This window comes from Neoarius graeffei, chromosome 9 (assembly GCF_027579695.1).
Source record: "Neoarius graeffei isolate fNeoGra1 chromosome 9, fNeoGra1.pri, whole genome shotgun sequence".
Lineage (NCBI taxonomy): Eukaryota > Metazoa > Chordata > Actinopteri > Siluriformes > Ariidae > Neoarius > Neoarius graeffei.
The window spans coordinates 25,179,805-25,198,242 of record NC_083577.1 but is presented as its reverse complement, the minus strand read 5'-3'; the positions used below and the strand labels follow the sequence as shown (position 1 = coordinate 25,198,242).

Genomic DNA, 18,438 nt, shown 5'->3' with positions numbered 1-18,438 from the left:
TCACCAATCACAGTTTAAGAATGATCGGGTGTCAATAAATGGTGGCTGAAAATCATCGTCATTTAAATAACCATGCCCCTAAATATTCTCGATTTAGATGCTGCACCTCTTGTCTTTATGACATGGAGTGGCATAATACGACCAAGAACAGAAACTTTTACGCCCTTGAAATAGGAGCTTTAATGTCTCAAATCCAATTGAACAAATTATTTCTTTTTGTCAGCCTGAAAATTAGCATCATAGGAAGTCAGAACAATGCAGCACAGAAAGAAATAACTGCTGAAGTCAACAGCGTTGCTGTCAACAATCGAACTCCAGCTGACATTTGAATATTTAAATATAACCATGTTATGTATAGCCTATATACTATGTATATTAGTAGTCCAATATAACAGCTTATATCACAAATTTTTACATGTACATCGGTGAAGAAAATAATGGAGAGATCTCAAATGTGCCACAAAAAATTACATGGTTGTGGTTTCTTTATTTCCTCATTTTAATTGCGTTTCATATCAATCAGAGCCAGGCACCAGTGGTATTCAGTCTTCAGCTAGACAAACCGACCTGGAGCTGCCCTACAGAGCTAGGCAACCGCGAGCTGAGAGGGACATCCCGTGCCCTACGTCATCCCCATGCTGCCACACCACCACCCTGGATGCCTTGGGAGATGAAAGTGACTTAATAACCACTCATTACTCTCCATTAAAAAAATAAAATAAAAAAATTCCCTTGGCTCCCAAAAAACCCTGCTGCCTCTTACAGACATGTAGAGGTCTTCTAACACAAACAGATGTCCCATTGCTAAAATTTGATGACTGGTATAGTTCTTGTTTAAACAGATGACTGAATAAGCATCCAACCTGTCACACTGCAAATTGGTTGGCCTACCCATAGCTTTCAATTGCTTAATTTTATTTTTAATTATGTCACCAGTAGCCTAGCCTAACAAGTAGGCTATCTCAAAATGAAAGAGAAATTAATCGAACAAAGAAAAAAAATGTCAACCCCATTAATTGCAAACAACGTGAAAATACCTATTTAGCCTGTTAGGGGAAATATGATACATAGTCAACATAGGCCTTCACAAAATATATTTTGCCATACACTACATATTTTTAAGTGATGAATCAGTAGTTGCATATGCTTAGATGTCAGTCAGAATATATGGTCTCATAACAATTCCCCACTAAGCGAGATTTACTGCACTACACTATATGTTCATACTGAGTCAAAACTTTCGTACAGGAGGTGAGACTTGATGTGCGATTTGATCGTGGCCTCCACTCACATTCACGTTGATAAATGCCGAGCTTTATATGTAAATGACCATATGCCCAGTTTTCTGTCCAACATTCATTTCGTAGATGAGGGCCAATTTGTTTCTTAATATGATGATCAAAGCATGTGTTCAGTGAAATACACAGTCCAGCCCTATTATCCCAGAGTAAACTAAAAATATGCTTTTAATAATGTGATACATACCAGGTTTGGATAATGATGATCCCATGTTTGGATCTGTACAATCAAATAAAATTATTATTATTATTATTACATACAATCGATACCTGGATGGATTTAAGTGTGAATGGGTGCTTGTCTGGCGAAGCCACAGCAGGCCTGACAAACCAAAGGTGGATGAAGCAGGCTCAAGATAGACGTAGATAGCCTCATAAGATGCTGTCAGCTGACAGACTAATTGGCCAACAGGTGTCAGGGTGAGTGAGTGAGTGAGTGAGATACCTGAAATTAGATGGAGGTTAATTAGATTAAGATGTGACACTAATAACTTAAAAAAAAAAGCAAGTGCAAGCTTATCCAGAAGGGCAAAATGACAGTTGTTAGGCTTGGCAAAGGTAAATTTAAAAATCAAAGGCAAAAAACATCAATAACAAGATATAACTAAACAGGCCAGGAATGGCTGAGAACGCTGTTCTCTACCCTTCAGCAGCTCCCAGGAGAGTATAAAAGGCCATTCATTTTCAACAGGTCTGTACTCTCGTCTCAAAGGCATGCTACTGACAGCTCTCTCCTTTTTCCCACTGGAGACACCACCGCCATATCAAGCCTGAGATGACATCAGACTTGGACTTAGTCAGAGCTCCTGTTCACCCAGTGAGAGCAACTACAGCCCACCAGCACCCTGCTGCCTGACCACGGGAAGCAGCTGGTTAAACACTTCACCCCCTGCACACTGCACTTCAACCGTGCTCTTGGGCACATCACTTCTCCCTCTCTTACCTTCCTCTTCCTTCCCGAGAAAACTTAAATAAAAGAGCACATATTTTCTCTCGCTCCTTGAGTCAGTATCTGTGTTCTGCCTGCCACAGTTGTAAGTCACCACAAAATACGGGAAACATGCTAGTTTGGTGGTGCACAAAATAAAGTGGAACAGGCAAACATCCTCTGTCTCTGATGCTGTCTCATTATTTTTATAAAATGTGCACTGCGGCTCCATGATGGCATGTGGTAAATAAGCCAGCCCATTTTATTATCTTGTATTTTCATTTGGTTTTATCAACTACTACTACTTTCAGGTGTAATGTCATTACTGCCACACTGTCAAACAGATCGGATACACTTGCAATATGTAATGTGGACAGTCAATCAGGAAGATTGGATGCAGATTGCGCATTCAAAAAAATGGATTTCAACTGACAGTCTGAACATAGCCTAAGCGACCAGGACATTTGTAGCATGTCTGTAATCGTGGACAGGTCTGGAGAATGAGAAACCTTCTTAGATGCTTTGCTGAGACTAAAGCAAGAAGCAATGCAGTCTTGTATGAAACAAATGTGTTTACTGACTCTTGAGGCTTAAAGGGTACCAGTACAGCATTTAAACATGATCAATATAGACAGTACAAGCCCAAATTATAATAATGCACACAATGCAGCCACCTGATTAGATATCAGAAGCTTAAAAGTCCTGAAGCACATCAAGTTTTATTGCACATGGGCAAACAATATGGTGTCCAGGATGTGATGTGAATTCACTGATAGCCAGGTACTGGAAGCTAAGCATAGCCAATGCAAACATACTCGTTAGCTTGGATATAGTCAGTTGAAAAAGAGCTATCTTCAAGTCAGTATGGATAGCGGAGAAACCGGATATCTGTATGAACTTCAGAAAAAGGACTATCAGCATCTGGGAAATGATTTCAGTAGCGAATCATTAGATGATTCTAATGATAAAATTGGTGGTGCTTTGCAAGTTCAAAGTCAGGAAGGAAGGTCAAAGAGTTTGGCAGCTATCTGGTGCCGATGTGGAAAGTATGTCAAGTGGAAAACTGACACTGAATGTGTTTATTGTAAAGAGCACAAACTTTTATGCAATATAATACAGGCACAGCCATTGAATTGTTTCATGGATAAACCTTGTTTGGAAACATTTGTCATACACAAGCCTACACTGGAAATGGACAATATACAGACCATGATAGCCTGTATGGAGCATGTACCATGATAGCATGGTAGCCTAATGTGAGAGGACCAGCACCAGAAATTGGTAAGCAGCTTATTATATAGAAATGCAGTGTGTGCACGTTTATGTGTGTGTGTGTGTGTGTGTGTGTGTGTTTGTGTGTCCATACTAGCTATAAAGCCTTTTTATTTATTTATTTATTGCATGTATGAATACAGGTATAGACATGCAATGTGCCACAATAGTTTATATGGTCAAAATATAGGTCAGTGACGGCTCAAAGCCAAATGTGAGTTTATAGCGCAGCAGCACAGAGCACCAGACAATGAAATTTGTATCTTTATTTACATAAGACAGATGGATTTTTATCCAGTGGTTATTTTTAATTTGCTTTTGAAAAAAATAGCGTGGGGTTATTTAACAACACATTTTACCCATCTTGGGAGCTCCGCTTTTAGGCAGTCCTGAAATATATATATTAGCTTTGAATATCTATGCTATTCTAGCTAATCAGCTTGTATGGCTCGAATCCCTTTTCCATGGATGGTGTTGGAATATTGTTGGCACAGCATCAGGTTTGAGTGTAACGCAATAGTCCTCGCAAACAACAGAATGTCTACCAAAGGAGAGTGTTTCTAAAGTATGACCTGTTCCCAAGTTGTGCAGTCACTGTTTAGCAAGTTGTTTACGTTGCTCAGTTATCAGCAATGGAACACAGAAAAAATGCTTTCCCTTATTATCCCATCATTATTATCCCATCGCTCAGCAAGCCCCACCCACTATCAACAGAACAATGAACATAGCGTGTCACTTCCGGACGTTAAGAGGACGCTGGCGTGTATGTCGCCGCTTCTCACATCCCACTGTTTACATGCTCTTTGGTTTGATTTTGTGTGTATAATCTTCACACAAGGAGTCGGAAAAAGTTCACTTGAAGTGCATCATTAACATCACTGTGCGATCAGCGGCTAGCAAGCTTTACCAATGCTACGCGGACTAAATCAGCTGTCGTCAACTTCTATCAAACAAACTGGTCTTACCGGTGGTTACTCTGGCTTCCCCCATGTCAGGACTGCCTAGTCTCCCCTGCCAACATCACTGCAGCTGCCTGGGCTATCCTTTACCGTCGCCACATCCAGGTTGGATTTTTCCCGGAGTGCAACCGGTGGCTTAGCTACCCAGCCAAGCTAGGTGCACTCCTGACATGACTTTCTTTAAATACTCCTCAACGGAACTCAGGAATCTCTGCTCCTCCATCTCTCCAAGCTGCTTGGATGTCATAAAGGCTCTCCATCTTCTGCGTCGCCCCCCATATGTCCACAGGGCCGCCCGACATAAACTGGTGCAAATAAGTATAACTTCGGCCATCTCAGCAGTTCAGTGCCATATTTCCTTGTTGCGATGTGGTCAAAACAAACGTCACTCACGGTCTGTTAACCTGCGTCTCCTGACTTGTGTTGACACAGTTGCTCCCCCTGTCTCATTTACTAACAGGACTGCAACCTTCTTGCTTCTGAACACCCGTTCACTAAATAATAAGGCTGGACTAATTCATGACATAATAACTGAGAGGAAATTGGATTTTATGTGTCTGACTGAGACATGGAAAAATCAGCAAGATTATCTATCACTCAACCAAGCCACCCCCCAGGCTATGCCTACATCCAAAAGCCTCGCTGTTTGGGCCATGGTGGTGGGTTGGCTGTAATATACCGTTCTGATATTATGGTCAAAGAACTCCCCATCAACTCGGCTACATTTGACTGTGTCCATTTTGTGCTAACTGGGGCTGCACAATTCCAAGTAGTCCTGGTCTACCACCCTCCAAAATCCTCCAACAATTTTCTATCTGAATTCTCAGAGTTACTCACAGCAGTCTGCCCCATGTCTCCATCCACCCTTGTTATTGGTGACTTTAACATTCATGTGGATTCCAGCAGCTGCCCCTTTGCTGCTGACTTTTTGTCACTCTTGGACTGCTTCAATATAGTACAGCATGTGCGTGGTCCCACACATGCCAAAGGGCACACCTTGGACCTGGTGTGCTCTACTGGCACAACCCCCTCCCATCTGGAGTGTATGGACATAGCCGTATCGGACCACCATGCCATCCTGTTTTCTGTACCTGTGCCCCTACCCAGACAGCATACCAAATGGAAAATTATGTTCAGGAACATCAAAAGTGTCTGTATACCCATGCTTTCCAGCATGCTGGCAACACATCTTGCCTCCCATCCCCCCAGCCACACTGTGGATGGCTTGGTTGAGCACTACAACACTGTCCTCTCACTCAGCTTCGACACTGTTGCCCCTCTTAAGACTCGGTCTGTCTCCTTCACTCAACCTGCTCCCTGGTTCACCTCTGAACTCCGCCTGTTGAAGGCAGCTGGGCATCGACTTGAAAGGCTCTGCAAAAAATCTGGCCTCACCATCCATCATGAGGCCTACCAAAACCATGTCAGGATCTACAAAGAGGCACTTTCCAGGGCAAAATCATCTTACTACTCCACTCTTATCAATAACCAACAGAATCACCCCAAGCTGCTCTTCTCAACTATCAACCGCCTCCTCTGCCCTCCAGATGCCCCTCAACCGTCTTATGCTGCTGAACTCTGCTTTAAATTCTGCAGCTTCTTCCAGCAAAAAGTGGACACCATCCACCAGCAGCTCCACCAGACATGCATTTCACTTGATCCTGCACTGCACCAGGATGACTGCAGTTCTGCCACTGCATGGGCACCTCAACCTCTGTAGTCCGTCCACCACAGTGCTGCCTCTCCTCCTTCTCCCCACTGGATGACAACCAGGTCATGGAGCTTGTGTCAAAAGCTAAGGCTTCCTCTTGCAAGCTTGATCCCATGCCTACTGCCCTAGTAAAGGCATGCCTTTCTACACTGTGCCCTACAATGGCCAATATCATCAACACCTCTCTGGCATCAGGGGTGGTGCCTACCAGCTTCAAGACAGCCGTAGTGGTTCCCATGCTCAAAAAGCCTGGCCTGGACCCGGATGACCCTAACAACTACTGCCCAATTTCCAATCTTCCCTTTCTCAATAAAATTCTGGAAAGAGCAGTGGCTGCTCAGCTACAGAGCCACATGTCACACCATAACCTCTTCGAACCCCTTCAATCTGGTTTCAGAGCACACCACAGCACTGAGACTGCCCTCATCAAAATCATGAATGTCCTCATAGCTGCTGACAATGGCCTCATCAGCATCCTCATCCTCCTTGACCTCTCTGCCGCCTTTGACACTGTCTCCCATACCATCCTTCTCAACTGTCTCTGAATACTTGGGCCTCACCGACACTGCTGTCTCCTGGTTTCACTCCTACCTCTCCAATAGGAAACAGTATATCACCATCAAGGACTCCAACTCTACCCCTGCCTCAGTCAACCATGGCGTGCCCCAGGGTTCAGTGCTAGGTCCCTTTCTGTTCACTATCTACATGCTCCCTCTTGGACAGATCATACGGCACCATGGACTCAACTTCCACTGCTATGCTGATGACACCCAGCTCTACATCAGCACCAAACCCTCTGCCCAGCTCCCCCCCTTCCACTTATCAAATGCCTTCATGAAATAAAAACACGGATGACAGCTAATCTACTCAAACTCAACTGCAATAAAACAGAGCTTATGGTGGTGGCCCCTGGCTCACTAGCCAAGAAGGTTGGTGATCTTCGCCTTGATGTGGATGGCTGTACCATCATGCCATCCCCAGAAGCAAGAAACCTGGGTGTCATCCTGGACTCCAAGCTCTCATTCCAGACTCAAATCAAAAACACAACCAAATCTGCCTTCTTCCACCTTAAAAACATCTCAAGACTCTGGCCATCACTCTCTGACTCTGTGACTGAGACTCTCATCCATGCATTCATCACTGCCCATCTGGACTACTGCAATGGAGTGTTGTATGGTCTGCCCAGCAAGGCCCTGGACAGACTACAGTATGTTCAGAACTCAGCTGCCAGAGTCCTATCCCGCACTAAGTTGTGGCAACACATCACCCCTGCACTCAAACAGCTTCACTGGCTTCCAGTCAAATCACATATCTCATACAAAATTCTGCTCCTCACCTACAAATCCCTCCATGCACTTGCCCCACAGTCCCTCTCTGACCTTCTCCACTCCCAGTCTAGGTCCTGGGGTAATGGCAAATGAAATACTCTGACTGGTGAGAAAATGGATGGGAAGCAGTAAATCAGAAAGTGCACAAGAGAATAGCAGCAAATGACTCATAAACCTGCTTATAGGGACAGAATTTATTTATTTATTATCATTCTAATGAAACTGTCATAATATCATGGCAGTAATTATTTTAAACATAAAACATGTAGTAATATAACAATCATAATATAGTGTTCTGTACCTTGCACAGAGTAATTTCAACATAGGAATGAATTATTTTTGTATTCTGCTGAAATTCTGAAGAGGAGCCTTTATTTGTCACATGCACACTCAAGCATAGTGAAATCCATGCCCTCTGCATTTAACCCATTGTAACGTTCACTAGATGTGGGTGGAGCACAGAGGACAGCAGGACAGAGACTGAGTTCGCAAAAACTCTTTTATTTTCACTTTTCAGTGTAATCGGTTTCTCTCTCAGCCACACACGCACGCACACACATTCCGGTTATCTGGTTGTGGAGAGAGCTCCTCTGCTCTCACTCTCCCTCCTTAAATACCCTGGTTTACTGGGGAGAACACACACAAAAAACATAGATTAATCACACTCAGGTGAAGCGATTCTGCCACTTACCTTCCCCAACTCCGCCCTCCTGTCACAGACCGGCGCTTGACCACGCCCCCGCTGCCACATACCCCCACCGCCCGACTCAGGCCGGGCACCCGTCCGGCCCGCAGCCGACTCCCCCCCCCCTTGACAGGAGAGGAAGTCCGCCACGACCATCTGCGCCCCCGGCCTGTGGACCACCTTGAAGTTGAAAGGTTGGAGCACGAGATACCAACGGGTGATCCGCGCGTTGGCATCCTTCATGCGGTGGAGCCAGTGGAGGGGCGCGTGGTCCGAACAGAGGGTGAAAGAGCGCCCCAGCAGATAGTAATGGAGGGCGAGGACCGCCCATTTGATCGCCAGACACTCTTTCTCGATGGTGCTGTAGCGCCCCTCACGCACTGACAGCTTCCGGCTGATGTATAATACTGGGCGATCCTCTCCCCCCACCTGCTGGGACAAAACGGCCCCCAGCCCTCTGTCCGACGCATCCGTCTGTAACAAAAAAGGGAGAGAGAAGTCAGGGGAGTGTAAAAGTGGCCCCCCACACAGTGCAGCCTTTACCTCAGAGAAAGCCCGCTGGCACTGCTCCGTCCACTGGACCGGATCTGGCGCTCCCTTTTTAGTGAGGTCAGTCAGTGGGCTGGTGACGTCTGAATAATTAGGTATAAACCTACGATAATAGCCAGCCAGCCCCAGGAACTGTCTCACCCCCTTTTTGGTCTTGGGCCTCGGGCAGGCCGCAATCGCTGCTGTCTTATTAATTTGGGGACGCACCTGCCCGTTACCCAAGTGGAAGCCCAGATACCGTACTTCCACCCGCCCAATCGCACACTTCTTCGGGTTGGCAGTGAGCCCCGCCCGCCTCAGCGACCTAAGGACGGCCCTCAGGTGTTGCAGGTGCCGCTGCCAGTCATTACTATAAATGATGATGTCATCCAAGTAAGCAGCCGCATAGGTGGCGTGGGGCCGGAGGATCCGGTCCATCAGCCGCTGAAACGTAGCGGGCGCCCCAAACAGCCCAAACGGAAGTGTGACGAACTGGTGTAAGCTGAACGGTGTGGAGAAGGCCGTTTTTTCCCGGGATAATGGAGTCAAGGGGATCTGCCAATATCCCTTCGTCAAATCCAGTGTTGAGTAAAAGCGAGCAGTGCCTAGTCGATCGAGCAGCTCATCAATACGAGGCATTGGGTACGCGTCGAATTTAGACACCGCGTTGACTTTTCTATAGTCCACACAGAACCGGACCGAGCCATCGGCCTTGGGAACCAAGACCACCGGGCTGCTCCAGTCACTGTGGGACTCCTCGACGATGCCCATTTCGAGCATGGCCTGAAGTTCTTCCCGAACCACCTTTTTTTTGTGTTCGGGTAATCTATAAGGACGGCTACGCACTACCACCCCCGGGGGCGTCTCTATGTGGTGTTCTATGAGGTTGGTGCGACCAGGCAGGGGCGAGAACACATCCGAAAACTCGGCCTGCAACTGGGCGACCTCCGTGAGTTGGGTCGGGGAGAGGTGGTCTCCACAGGGGACCGGAGAGGTACGAGATGCCAATGACCCTTTTTGGACCTCCGGCCCCAGCTCCGCCTTCTCCGGAACTACCGACACCAATGCCACGGGGACCTCCTCGTTCCAGAGCTTCAGCAGATTGAGGTGGTAGATCTGTAGCGCCCCCTCCCTGTCCATTCGCCTAACCTCATAGTCGACGTCCCCGACTCGCCGTGTGACCTCGAAGGGCCCTTGCCACTTGGCGATTAATTTGGAGCTCGACGTGGGCAACAGGACGAGTACCTTATCTCCCGGAGTGAACTCTCTAAGGCGCGTGCCCTTGTTGTACAGGCGGGTTTGCCGTTCCTGGGCCTGCCGCAAATTCTCCTGAGTTAAGTGGGTGAGCATGTGGAGTTTTGCACGCAGATCCATAACGTATTGAATTTCATTTTTGCTCTGCGAAGGTCCCTCCTCCCAATTTTCCCGCAGTGCATCTAAGGTGCCGCGCGGCTTACGCCCATACAATAATTCAAACGGGGAGAACCCCGTGGAGGCTTGGGGGACCTCTCGCACTGCAAACAACAAGGGTTCGAGCCACTTATCCCAGTTACGTGCGTCCTCACTTACGAATTTTTTGATAATATTCTTGAGGGTGCGGTTGAACCGTTCGACTAAACCGTCCGTCTGTGGGTGATACACGCTGGTGCGGATCGGCTTAATACCCAGTAGCCCATACAGTTCGGTCAGTGTTCGTGACATAAACGAGGTGCCTTGGTCAGTCAGAATCTCTTTCGGGATTCCGACCCGGGAGATGACGTGGAAGAGGGCCTCTGCAATACTACGTGCGGAGATATTGCGAAGAGGCACCGCTTCCGGGTATCGCGTTGCATAGTCCACCAGAACCAATATAAAGCGGTACCCTCGTGTTGACCGATCTAATGGCCCGACGAGATCCATCCCTATTCTTTCAAACGGGGTCTCGATTAATGGTAGGGGGCGCAAGGGCGCTTTTGGAATGGCCGCGGGATTTACTAACTGGCATTCGCGGCACGCCGTACACCACTTACGGACGTCGCCGCGAATCCCCTGCCAATAGAATCGGGCCATTATCCGGGCGAGTGTTTTATCCTGCCCGAGGTGTCCCGCCATGGGATTAAAGTGAGCCACCTGGAATACCAATTCCCGGCGGCTCTTTGGAATTAACAACTGGGTGACACGCCCCTTCGTCTGAGTGTCCTGCGTCACTCGGTACAACCTATCCTTTAAAATGGAAAAATAGGGGAAGGTCGGGGTGGCGTTCGGCTGGAGCGTTTGACCATCGATTACTCTCAGTTGGTCAAATGCGTGTCGCAGAGTTTCGTCTCGCGATTGTTCCAGTGGGAAATCTGCAAGGGATTCCCCAATAGAAAGAGGAGGGGCTGGGGGCTCCTCACTCTGTCGCGGAGATGACGTAGACGGCTCTACGACCGCAGCTCCAGCCAAAACGACACCGGGACCCCCCCCACTAACCGGCAGGACCCACTCTTCACTAGGTGTGCCATCAACCCCCAGAATCCCGGCCAATCAGTCCCCAAGATCAAAGAGTGGGTAAGGCGAGGATTAACCGCCGCCTTTACTACGGATTTGTCCCCTCTGAAATGTATGTGGACCGACACCAACGGGTAGCAGTGAACATCCCCGTGCACACACAACACCTTCACCCCTTGTGCTCCCCCCAATGCCTCGTCTTGCACCAGGCTTTGGCGGATCGAGGTCTGGTTGCAACCCGAATCCACCAACGCCTGATATGTCGGCCCTTGTACACTTACCGGTATGCGATACGCTCCGGCCTGATCGAGGGCAGCCTCTGGCGCGTCGGGGATCCGCACCACCGCCCCCACCTCCATCGCGACACACTGTTGCTGCAGGTGGGCCGGTTCCCCGCAGCGCCAGCAAACCGGCCCGGGCCTCCCCTCTGCAGCTGTGGTTTGGGGGTCACTCACCTGAGGGGGGGAAGAGACAGACACAGAAGGGAGAAACGGGAGGGCACCACGGGTGCAGCGGGCCGGCTGGGGTGGAGCCGGCCCCCGCCTCCGTGGTGGGGGAATGGGGCGAGGACGGGACATGGGAGGAGGGGGAAGAGAGAGAGAGAGAGAAGAGGAGAGAGAAGATGATGACATCCGTTGTCCTGCCACCGGGACAACCGCCAGATGATCCTCCGCCAGTCCTACGGCCTGATCCAGCGACGCCGGGCGGTGGCACTGGACCCACTCCGCGGTTCCGGCGGGTAGGCGGGCGATGAACTGTTCCAGCGCCACCTGGTCGATGATCCCCTTGGCGTCGCGATCTTCGGCCCTCAGCCACCGCCAGCAGGCGTCCCGGAGCTGCTGGCCGAATGCGAACGGGCTGCCGACTTCCTCCATTCGCAGTGCGCGGAAGCGCTGGCGCTGCTGCTCCGGCGTGCGCCCCACGCGCTGGAGGACAGCCCGGCGAAGGTTGGCGTAGGCCAGCCAGTGGTCGGCGGGGAGCTGTAGTGCGGCTAACTGCGCCTCTCCCGTCAGGAGGGGGAGGAGGCGCGCCGCGCACTGCTCCCTCAGCCACCCCGAGGCTTCGGCGACCTGTTCGAACAACGCGATGAATGCCTCGGGGTCATCCTGCGGGCCCATCTTAGTCAAGGTGAGGGGAGATGGGCCCGCGGCCGGGGCGCTGGTGGACCCCGCCGACGCGAGGAGGCGCCGGAACGCCTCTCGGTCTTCCTGTTGAGCCAGCACCAGGGCTTCGAAGTGCTGCTCCTGCTCCTTCCGGAGCGTGACGAGTGCCTGGTGCTGGCTCTGCTGAGCCGTGGCGAGGGCGTGGATCAAGTCCGCGAACGGGGAGGATTCCATGGGGCTGCAGGACAGGTGCTCCACGATCCCGGGTTTCGGCACCACTGTAACGTTCACTAGATGTGGGTGGAGCACAGAGGACGGCAGGACAGAGACTGAGTTCGCAAAAACTCTTTTATTTTCACTTTTCAGTGTAATCAGTTTCTCTCTCAGCCACACACGCATGCACACACATTCCGGTTATCTGGTTGTGGAGAGAGCTCCTCTGCTCTCGCTCTCCCTCCTTAAATAGCCCGGTTTACTGGGGAGAACACACACAAAAAACATAGATTAATCACACTCAGGTGAAGCGATTCTGCCACTTACCTTTCCCAACTCTGCCCTCCTGTCACAGACCGGCGCTTGACCACGCCCCCGCTGCCACACCCATCTAAAGCAACGAACACATGCATGCACACACAAGTGAGCAATGAGTACATTCTCATGGCCACAGTCCATCCATCTCTGTCTGACTTTATGTTTAGTAGGAAAATCAAAATTAATCGAAGTTCTACCAGATGTTTTCAGAAGCCAGAAAAATGAATAACAGAATATTCCTGTATAATTTATATAATAATACTGGGAAAATTAAGTGTCCATAATTGATGATCTCATCTTCTGCAACCTTTTTTTTTTGGTGGGTATACACATAGAATCTTAAATAAAGTTTGATTTTTGAACAAAATATATTTATGAGTACCTTCAAGATGGCTACCTACCAGTTAAACAGATATCTTTATTTCTTGAGTTAAAATTTCAAAATTCTCTGATTAGACCATGGTGGTGTAGTGGTTAGCATTGTTGCCTCACAGCAAGAAGGTTCTGGGTTTGAGCCCAGTGGCTGACAGGAGCCTTTCTGTGTGGAGTTTTCATGTTTTTCCTGTGTCTGTGTGGGTTTGTTCAGGCTTCCCCTATAGTCCAAAGACATGCAGGTTAGGTTAATTAGTGGCTCTAAATTTTTGCTGTAATGTATATGTGACAAAGGGTTCTAATGCTAAAAATCATAAATTTTCTGTAACCATGTGAATTTTATTGGCAAAAAAATAAAAAATCAACAGACTTCACTTTTATGAAGTTTGATGCCATGTACACACGTAGCCGGGTATTTTTAAAACCGAACATTTACCCCCCCTCCGTTTATAAAAATGTTTTATCCACACCACCTCGTCTTCGAAAAAAATCCCTTCCACACATAACCGAACATCTGCGTTTTCAATCACATTCATAAGCATTCCAAACCTGTAGATGGTTATTTCCCCAAATCCTACCCCCTAATCACATCGCCTGTGCTCTTGGAGCAGTAGTTGGGCTTCTAAAATTAAACATGTAAATAGCACCTGCACAATAATTAACACTTTCAAGGCACTACTCCGATCCATTACTCTTTAGCTAGCCGCACACTACGCCGATTTTCAGCGTACTGAGCCAACTGAAGTCGCGAGTCAGGCGTAAAGACTAGTTTTCAATGGTACCGACTCATCTCACAGCCGATTCGAAAAACTAATCGGGAGCCAGACTGATCGGCGAGAGTCGCTAGCAATAGCCAATCATATCTTTCGCATATAACACGTGACATCATTAAACACAATTTCTAGCGCGAGAAATACGTGTTGGTAGCACCTAATGCAGGTATATACTGTAATTCCATAGACTGAAGCTTTATCCATAGACACAGTGGGCTGGAAAGCCACTCTGCTCAAGTTGTGTGGCTGAATTCCAAATCGCTTTAACTCCCCTATATAAGTGCACTATTTAAGGTTGGGAATAATAGCTCATGCAGCCTAGATAGTGCGCTACATATTCCATGTTGTGTCATTTGTAATTCAGCCTGTAGCATCTTCAAGTGTTGGATTTAACAGTAACTATATCCAATAGCCAATCACAAAGCTATTAAGTTGTCACGTGTCGCTTCAATCGCGACTGCACTTGTCAACAGTCGGGGGATATGTGTGTGCCCTGTCGGGAGTCGGCTCTGAAATAGGTCGGTTCGGTACCGCGTGGATCGCCGTAGTGTGCGGCTAGCTTAAGTCCATGCTTAATCTGGCCTCTGCAGTAAACAAAGGTTGCACGTTTGACGTCAGGGCAGATTTGTTGTCATTTTTTTGGCGCAGATTGTGACGTTCTAAAACGCAAAACTCCGGTTATCTCTGTCTACACGAAAAGGCATACACGGAGTTTTCAAAAATCTTCACTTTGCCCGGAGTTTTTTTAAATATTCGTTTTTGATGTGTTTTCATGTGGATGACAGGCCAAAACGTAGAAAAATATCTTCGATTTAGCAGATACCCGGCTACGTGTGGACAGGGTCTAAATCTCACTCAGCTAGAAAACACATACACAGTACTGATACAGATACTAGTAAGCAATAACCACTGTCATAGCAACATGATCCTTGCTTTCTAAAAAGATCACTTTTCTCATGTTATATTAAAAAATCCTTGCCTTTTTTTTTATTTTGAAAACAGCAGCAACACTGAGAGTGGGCAGAAATTGACTTTTCCGGGAGCAAAAGGCTCCCAAAGGCTGGGTATGAGTCTGCTCACTGTTTATGTGTGTGTGTTTTCACGGTTTCAAAGATCAGACTTATTTTTACAGCCAAACACTTCACACGGGTATCTTTACGGTTTTTAACAACAATTTAGAAGCAATGTATCCATTAGATCTCAGCCTCAGTAAGTCATGTGGCATGTAAGTGACATCACAATCTCAGATTCTCTCATGTGATTTGTACTCAAAGCGCAATATTTGAACCTTAGAGAGCGTGAAATTTCAGCACCCAGTGACGTTTTTTTTCTTTTAAAATAAAATCTGTAGACAGTATACAGGTACAAATATGAACAAGCGGACACTTAGGGTGTATTCAGACCAGGATAGTTCGATAGTTCACTTGCTTTGGTCCGAACCAAATGTTTTTTTTTATTTTTTAATTTTGGTGCGGTTCGCTTTCACACTGTACATTTTAGTAAGCGGACCAAAATCTGTCAACAAAGCCACGTGCCCTGAGGTCATTCAGCTATTGGTCAGAGACGACACGCGCACAAAGCGTTTTCAAAAGTAGTCATGGAGGCTTTCCGTGCTGTTATTCTTTTGAATGTCATCAAAGCTATATGTTTTTTCCAGTTTTTACTGTTTTCACAATTGTGCGATTACTATGCTGTTGTACAAGTAATTTATCAACGATGACTTCAAAGGGCAAGGCGGCTACGGAGGATAGCGCTGATCAGCGCGCATCATGTTGTGACAGTTCTGGCTCTTCACGCAAGACGGAGGAGGTATGTGTCGGGATAATCGCCTTATCCATTGTAATAGATGAATTTCTTTTTTGCGTCGCTAGTACCGCCACTTTTTGAAAGAATGTCCCTGATTTTAATGTAGGTCTGACGGAGTTTCTTCACTTTTAGCTGACATTGTTCTGGGGAGCGCGTGAACCCCTTCTCCTTCATTTTCTCACTGAATACAGCAAACACGTTGGCATTTTTGTGTGTTCTCTCCAAAAGCTCAGATATGTGGACATCTGCCCATATATCCACAAGGGTACGCGTTTCTTCCTCGGCCCACGTTTGCCCCCTACTCATTTTTTGTACTCCGCAGTCTAGCCTACCACTGGTCTGAATGACTGAACGACTGTTGTAAGGTTCCCTTGACAACCAAAACAGTGTTTGCACTTTGCGGTGGAGTGTCAAGACTCTGTTTCCCATAATGCTCGACAAACGACGGAAGCTCCCGAGGTACAAAAAAGCAAAACTGTCAGATTAGGTCCGGTCGGCTTTCACACCTCCAAAAGGTCCGCACCAGAGTTCCTTTGGTCCGGACCGAGTCCGACCTTGCAGCTCGGTCTCAGTCCGCTTGTTTGGTCCGGACCAGAGTTCGGTGGTTTGTATTCAGACCAACCCAAAAGGTCTGGACCAAGGGAAATTTGGTTCGTTTGGTCAGGACCAAACAACGTAGGTGTGAATACGCCCTTAAACCACTGGCGGCTCGTTAATAGGGGCGATTTGGGCGACGCACTCCCAAACAGGGAGGGAGATTTTTTTTTTATCTACTCCTACTACCAACAGTAATGTCATTGTCCAATCAGGCTAAGGTCGCGCCTGGTGTAGCCACGCCCTTTTGGGGTGATTTCTCTCAGGTTCAGATTTGCCCCAAAATCTCCCATTGACACTAATGGTACGTACGTTTTTTTTCCAAAATCATGCTCCCAATGCATTTTCTATTAGGTTTTATGTGCTCGCACAAGCAGTGTGCTTACATCATACACCTGTTGCGCCGCGCAAGTGTTGCCAGATTGGTTTTAAGTGCATTTTAGCGGGTTTTGAACATAATTTTGGGCTGGAAAACGCAACTTGCGTGGGAAATGTGTGAACATTCTATGAAGATGGCGGCGAGTGTTGAGTGCAACAATACGATAGCGTCTCTGAAAGAAGTTCCCTTTAGTCGTCGTACCAATGAGGAGAAAACGGCAATCAAACAGCAAGGACCGCCTAGACCGAATTTAAACATCAAGCAAATGTCTACGAAGGGGGAGAAGACCTACTCAAGAGGTTTTAACAAGAACTGGTACCACCGGAAAACTTGGCTAGCTGGCTGTGATGTAGTCAATGCTCATTTTTGCTACCCTTGCGTTCTCTTCCACCCTGGAAGTAGCACAGCAGACGGTACAGTGATAGCTGATATTTGAATTTACTAGGCAAAAGTTGTTTTTGTGTGTTTTACCAATGGCAGTTTAACATTGCCATGCTTGGAATATTTCAGTAGCCTCAAGTTCTCTCTGACTTGGTGTAAATTAAGCATATTTTCAGTTTTTATATATTGTACAGTATATGTGTTCATTGGAGCCAGCAGCACCTTACCTTTTTTCCAACTTGTTAAGCCAAGTTGCACTGACTACAAAACCTTGTGTGTATATAGCTAAATAACTAAAGCCTTTAGTGTTCATTGACATGCTTGTAATACTTTAAATTTCCTTTTAAGGCATGGCTTTCTGGAGGAATTCTTGGGAAAAAAACTGCAGAATTTATTTAGAATTATTTGTTGTTAAAATGGTGCAATACGATATAAAAAAAACCCCACATAATTAAGCTGCACATGTTTGTTTGATGGTTATGCTTTTCTTCATCTTTTTCAAAACTTAAATAAACACTTGTTTTGGATTTATATCCTGCCACTTTAATTGCATTCTTTAGAATTGAAGAAATTAGAATATGTTTATAATTAAGAATTTGTGTCTACTTATTATAGAATACTGGAATAATATGAGAAAATAAATGAGTAATGTAATAGTAATTGATTGTGATGCCAAATGTTTTGCTTTGAAGGCTTCACAATGAATCTTCCTTAGTTTTAGCCTGGCAAGCCAGACTAAATGTGAATATTTGCCACTTGTAGGCAAAAATATTTTTGGCCGCTAGGCGGGTGGGTCTAGTTTACTAGGCTACCTTAGTTTGCCACCTTTAACTTGTTTAGTGTTGCCACCTAGTGGAGAGAAGAGATATTGTCTGTATTGATATCTGAATTTACCAGGCAAAAACAAGTTCGGCCAATTGATTTGATACCTAGGTCAATTTACTTCAGTCCTGTGGACATTTACGGTCTGTGTAGACATAACGGGGGAAAATTGCCCCCCCTGAAAAAAAATTCAGGAGCCGCCACTGCCTTAAACATGTCTTGTATTGATATTATCTGTCAGTCTCAAGGAGTTTATTTTTGGGGTTTTGTTCATCTTTAATGTTAATTTAATAAATGGGAAAATAGTAGCTTGCTCTTTGTTGCACAGAGTCTATATCTCATGATCTTTAAGATTTGCCATATCATTTTGAAAATATGCCAGGTTTCAATGAAATATCAAAAAATATCAGGTTGTAGATTGCGAAATGTGTTGCAGTAATGAGAGAACTCAGTCAAAATCAAATAAAAGTGTGAATTTAAAAATATGCATTAAAGGGTT

The 18,438-nt window shown here is 46.6% G+C and overlaps 1 long non-coding RNA gene across 1 annotated transcript; it reads right to left on the bottom strand.

The window, feature by feature from the left end:
* Positions 1-1,485: 1,485 nt before the first annotated feature.
* Positions 1,486-13,015, bottom strand: LOC132891547 (uncharacterized). The gene is made up of 3 exons (XR_009655336.1): positions 12,822-13,015; positions 1,569-1,743; positions 1,486-1,518 (listed from the first exon to the last, which is right to left on the bottom strand). It is a non-coding gene; the product is annotated as an uncharacterized LOC132891547 (long non-coding RNA).
* Positions 13,016-18,438: the final 5,423 nt, after the last annotated feature.